Below are 6,252 nucleotides of genomic sequence, written 5' to 3'. Positions count from 1 at the left end.
TCAGCAGGACTGAACAGTCGTGGAAAGTTTCACTGAAGTAACTTTTCAGGGTCGGGGTAGAAACATATTAGTGGAGCAGGGACAGAAAGGTTGAGCTACCTTTTGAGCTAGATAACTAGAGAACTTGGATTTAATCTGGGACACTTTTTTAATGAGTATGAGGTTACAGTTTTTTTTTTCACTTAATATGGTCAAGGAGCTAATGAATTTTAGTCATTTTAATGAGTCATTGTTCTGCTTCCTATAAGTGTCATATTTTAAATATATATGTATATTTTTTTGTCTTTCACCACCAGCAAGAGCTGTTAGCTGAGAAGGGAGAGGAAGACGGACTCTCTTAGTGGATTCAGGGATAGTGGATTCAGGGAAGAATTCCGTATTTCCTGACAGTACAATTCAGCATGGAAAAAGAAAAATCAATAACACTTTTGATCATTCTGTTTTTTAAAATGCCCTTATACATGCTGGTGGTGACTCAGCCGTGTTACACCTGTGTGGTTATCTTACACACACGATCTCTCTCTCTAGATATAGAGATAGAGAGATATCTATATATGCCAGACAGACAGGAAAGACAAGATGATAAACTCTTTAGCTTTGAATTGTTAATTTTTTTTTGCCAAAAACACCAGCCACATCTACATGAGATGCTGACTGAGCGGTCATTTATTACTTGCATACATAAGTACTAAATAACTGTGCAGTAACTGGAGTTACTGCACAGTAGCATCACTGAATGGCTTTTAGGTGATGCTGGCTGCACAGTAGCTTGTTACTACTGCACTGTAGCATCGCATTACACTTCATGCCATGCAACACAACTGCGTAGTAGTAACGAGCTACTGCAGTCAGTGTCTCATGTAGATGCAGCCACTACGTATGACTGGTTGTCCTTTAGGGCTTGATGGATCAAGCTACCATCCAGCCACAGGAGCTTCAACTGCACTGGTAATATTCAGGTTTATGGTTTTCCACTAGCATTGTTTTATGGTATCAGTGGTGGAAGCTGCAAAATATACAAGTCTCATGGATTTTTGTCCCCTCCAAGGGGGAAAACAAGCAATGTATTGAGCAAAATAAATCCATTCAGAAACTGTTTTCAGGCTTTTTTTGTGTGTAGTGATGTGTGGGAGCTCTGTCATTTGTTCATTGTACACACATGGCTGAGCGTTGTTGAATTGTGAAGATGACCCCTACCTGCCTGTTCCCTTTTTCTCTTCCTTTTTCCTATTGTTTACTTTTTCCTTTTCATTGTTGGTTGATACCAGGGAAGTTTTTTGCAGTGAGGACATTTGGGGATATGGGTCAAGAGGCTATGATCTGGCATTAATATGCTCATGTAGTACCCAGGCATTCTGGTTATTGTATTTATTATATTCAGAAGTGAGCCTAATCCCTGAAATTTTGACTGCATTTGAAACCCAAACTCAAACCTGGATTTAGCAGATGGCCCCTCACTTTAACTCACAAAAGTCTAAAAGAAAACCTTAGATCAGAAAACCCTCAGGTTGGGGGTATTTGGCCACGTCTATATGAGACGCTGACTGCAAAGTTGTTACTGGTATAAGCAAGTACTAAATGACTGAGCAGCTTTTTTTGTGACGTTGCGCAGTTGCCTGAGACTACTGTGCGGCAGCACCCTGTCATGGTTGCTGCCATATGACTCTACTGCACAGTCAGTGTCTCATAGAGATGTGACCCTCAAGTTGTAGATCCAGATTTCATCATCTTCCCTATCTATTTTTTATTATAGAAATCTCAGAAGGTGTGTATAAAAAAAGTAGCTGTGTGTGTTAAGTATGAACAGAAGTTAAAAGGTGTTTACGTGTGTATGGATATGTGTTCTTGTTTGTGGGAGTCTGTGAAAGGTAAGGTGAGATATTCTGCAGAGAGGAATTTTTAAAAAATCCTTGAATATCTTTCTGCTTATTTCTTCCAAAGCCCTGCTGCCATTTCACACGCATACAAGCCAGCATGGGTTTTTTTAAACCAACAGGCTGTTCTTTACCTGCTCTGTGGGCATGCAGCCAGACTGGCAAAATATTTGAAGTTTCTGTAGCTCAAGGAGAAAACTGGTCTGCAGAGGATAACCCAGTGTTTGAGTAAATGAAGTTTGTGCTTTTACGATTTTGAGCCATGTATTGAAGATGTCAAAGCTTGGATCCCAGATATTTTTTTAAAAGCTTTTGTTTTTCAGAATTTCAAATTTTATGTTGGAATCATGCTTTTGCCTGAAACCCAGCTGCTTCAAGATACTGAGCCTGCAGAGGCTGCACAGCTTGGGCTGAAGCTGCTGGTATAATGCAAGCTGCTCTGGGCTTTGAGATCTCATACGATATCCTAGCCAAAAGGCACTTGTTCATTAAAAATGAAATAGCAAGTTAAAAGAAAATCTTTGGAAAGAATGTGCAATGTTGGAAAAAATTGTAAACTACTCCTTGCTTGTTAAATTATTAAAATGAGGACTTTTCTGTTGCTTCTCTAGAAGTTGAAAAAAACCCCACATTTGACAGCTAGAATAACTAGCTTCTTACTGTTTCTTGTTTTGTAGCATCAGCAGGCCTCACCCAAGATTAGTGTCTCCTTGGGTTGTGTGTACTATAACGTGCAGTAAAAAACAGTCCCTGCTCCAAAGCAAGAGTAATAGATAGAATTTGCAAGAGTAATAGACAAGGCAGATGAAAAGCAAGCAAGAAAAAAAAAATAGTATTATTCCCATTTTACAGAAGGTAATCAAGGAACTGACAGATTAATGACTTGCCCAAGGTCAAACTGGAAGTCTGTAGTAGAGTTGGAAACTGTATTCTGATTTCCTTATTTTGAGTTTTATAACATTTTTGCCTACCCTAATTTCTATCTATATTTATGTATACCCTTTCCGCCTGCCTCCCGCAGCCTTTATTTGCTGTCAGTATTACTGTTTGGAAACAATCAAATAGCAGATGGTTAGATTTTGTCCAGTTACTTCAGCTTGTTTCAATTCTGCTGTATTGATTCTAAGCTCAGTGGAGTCTCTCTTTTTAAAAGCAGTTTTCCTTTTTTTGGTTAAGAGACTTTGAATATAGAATGGGAGCTATGTGAATAACAGCACCAGGAAATACCAGTGTAGTTCATTTTCTTTTAATAAACCACTTATTGTAACAGCAGTTCTGTTTATTTCAGTAGCGTAAAAATAACTCTGCATCTCTATAAAAGTAACCACCTAGAGTGCTAAAAATAATATACGTACATAGAAGAAAACTGCTCTTGATTATACAGGTGTAAGACCAGAATAAGTCCATTGACCTCAGTGAAGTGACTTTAGATTTATGTTGATATAATTGGAGCCAACCGTAGCTTGATGTATGCATCTTTTAAGTAATTCAGTGATAATGCATGTGAAGTAAATCTTAACTTTTATTGCTGGTCTAATAAATTAGCTAGTAACCACTGCAATTAAACTACAAACTAGTTTGTTAGATGCAAGCAGTGTTACTAGATTGGCTCTAATGACTATAAGCTAGGTAGTTACCAAATGTGAAGGGCTGATTGTATTATTGCTGTGACAGCAACAATTTATTCAAATAATGATGGAGCTTTAATAGGCCAGGTTGTGAGACAGAATTAGCAAAAGCAGATTTGCTGAATAATTAGTTCTTCCTTGGTACAGTAAGTCATTGATTTCCACCTTACAACTGCAGCCATCAATTTCATCCTGTGCACATAACAATCTTGGATTTTTTTTTAACATTTGTTAATGCAAAAGTTTAATGTTTATCATTAATAGGAAAAGAATCCCACAGAATAATTGAGCAAGTTCAGCAGACAAAATGCAAAACAAACTAATCAAGCCAGCAAAGGGCTGGCCTTGCAGATATCCTGGTTTCACAGTGTATATGGAATATATTCATCTGTTGGGCCCTGCTACACATTGAAATTAAAAGCTGGATAGAAACCACCTATCGAGTATTTTCAAGCACTAACTTTATAGCTGGTTGGCTCTTATAGCTGGGTAGTCATTTTTAGTGTGTGATAATTACTTTGTGGGTGTGGCTGGTCTAAATTTATTGCATGATTAATTAACCAGTTAATTTTGTGATAATTACCTGGCACTTGTGCCTAATCTTACTTTACACATGCAGCTGGTCTAAATTTCAATGTGCGATTGCATAATATATGCAGTGTGTAGCAGAGGACCGAGAGTAACAGGTACATTACACTGAAATAAGAGTCCTTGACACTATGGTTTTTATAACGTAAGTATGCTGAGCTGTTTAACTCACTCTTCTTTTTGTTAAGCAATGAACTTGCTATCTAAGACAATACTTTGGAAGTGGAAATTACTGTTTCTGTAGAGCAGATTTTATGTAACTTCTATTCTTCATTTACTTCTCCTTGATTTGCCCTATTATTAGAAAGATCAAGAATCACTTTTTTCTTCTGTGAAATGAGCTTTCTAGATCAAATGGTATTTCATGCTTTCCTGTTTCTTTATATTTGAATGCTTGTATGCTAGACACTTGTATGCATACAATTCTTGATTATTTTTTTTCTGTCTTGTGTCAAACACCTGTCCATAAGGTACCCCCTCAGAGCCCTGAGTTTCTCCCCACTGTCCTGAAGCTTGTCCCAAGGAACAGGTCAAGGTTAACTCCTTATCCCTGCAACTCTCAACTCCACTGTCCTTTTATTAGACCTCACAGCTGCAGCAGGGGAACCAGCTTTAGGTGGCCTCTCCTTTTGTTGTGAAATACATCGTATGCCTCCTTTTCTGTAAGATGGGCTAGGCTGCAATATCACTCATGCTGAGATCATGTTTAGCACAGGCAATCCGTAAGGATACAAAACAATAAAAGGATTTATGACTTGTACAATTCTTTTCTCCTAAATAAAACTGATCATAGGTTTTAAAAAAAGAATAAAAAGACAAGTTAGGTGTCTTACTTTCTCAGGAAACCGACACCCTAGCCCTCTGAGAGACCTGTCAGTATTTCCAGAGGTCAGCCTTCCTGCTAATTCTGCCAGCCCCGACTGCTGGGGACCTTGAACATCCAGAGCCTTGAATCTAAAGACTCTAACTACCATGCAAAGAGCCCTTATCTCTCTAAGCCAGCTGCTTTCCACCTGCATTTTACCAGTTCCTCATGCGTGTCCAGAATCCTCCAGAAACTTCTTTTTGGCACTCTTCTGACTGATGGGCCATTTCTTTCAGATGCTTTTTGCTATAGAGCAGTGGTTCTCAACCATTTTTGTACTGGGACTCATTTGTAAACTTTGATGCCCAGTCCCAACTCAGGGCCCCTCACTCCTGACTTGCTGCCCCCCACACCTAGGCCCCAGCCCTGTAGTGTGTTGGGCAGGGAGGGGTGTGTGGGGGTCATGGAGGCACTACGTGGTCCCTTGCAGACTGGAACCCTGCCAGCCTGCAAGGGAAAAGCCATGGTTTCCCACATTTTTATCCTTTAAAGGAGAATTCATTTTTAAAGTTTGTTCATGCTCCTTTCGTATATTCTTGTGTGACCCGCTTTTGAGTTGCAACCCACAGGCTGGGAAACACTGCTATAGAGCAGTTGATTTCCCCATTGCATTCCCATGCCAACCCAAGTAATGTCTCCTTTTGCCTGCATCTGGGAGTGGTAGTTGTGCTTGCTAGTATTATAATACAAAAAGAGATTTAGCAATTATCTCTATTTTTTCCTTAACTAAACCATATCCAAAATCATAAAGATAGATACAGGCAGTATAACATAATGCAGGCGGCATAACACAATGGTAACAGCAACAGAAATAGGTGCAATATAACATGGGCTTTCCAATGAGACCACACATGCCACATCAGTGAAATAAACACAAGAAAACACGACACCCCATGAACCCCAAAACCAGAGTGGGTTTGTGACATGCAGTCTTAGGATTTGCAGCAAATACACATTTGATCACTGATCAATATAGCATGTACTATTTTGGATATGGTGCAATGAAGCTGGAATAGCAGGAACAGAATTATTGCACATACCTTTTACTTAGAAATTGACCCAAAGAAAAATCCTGGATGCAGAAGAGTAGAACTTTTGAAGTCTGGCTCTCAGGAAGAATGTCCAAACTGCATGGTGTTCCAGGCTTTAAAATAGGGGAAACTACTATCTTTTGCATAACGTCTGTGGGAAATCTGACATCTGAGGGAGTTAAGGTGTTGTTTACACAAACTTATGCCTCTCTGAACAAGTTAGTTTATAAGGTCCTGTGCTGCTCTGCCTTTTGGGAAAGTGTTGG

General features: G+C 39.2%; 1 protein-coding gene across 3 annotated transcripts in view; it reads left to right on the top strand.

The window, feature by feature from the left end:
• SORCS2 (sortilin related VPS10 domain containing receptor 2) overlaps positions 1-6,252 on the top strand; it is an 857,365-nt gene that overhangs the window by 91,621 nt on the left and 759,492 nt on the right. Inside the window, exon 1 of one of the 3 annotated variants that reach the window (XM_025195408.1) lies at positions 4,186-4,235. The exons of the other annotated variants lie outside the window; for them this stretch is intronic. The gene's annotated coding sequence lies outside the window, so the exon portion shown is untranslated. Of the gene's footprint in view, positions 1-4,185; positions 4,236-6,252 lie in introns of those variants that run through there. 3 annotated transcript variants of the gene reach the window in all.

Source organism: Alligator sinensis, unplaced genomic scaffold (genome assembly GCF_000455745.1).
Source record: "Alligator sinensis unplaced genomic scaffold, ASM45574v1 scaffold421_1, whole genome shotgun sequence".
Taxonomy (NCBI): domain Eukaryota; kingdom Metazoa; phylum Chordata; order Crocodylia; family Alligatoridae; genus Alligator; species Alligator sinensis.
Note: the sequence above shows the minus strand (reverse complement) of the source record. Positions and strands in the feature narration are given on the sequence as shown.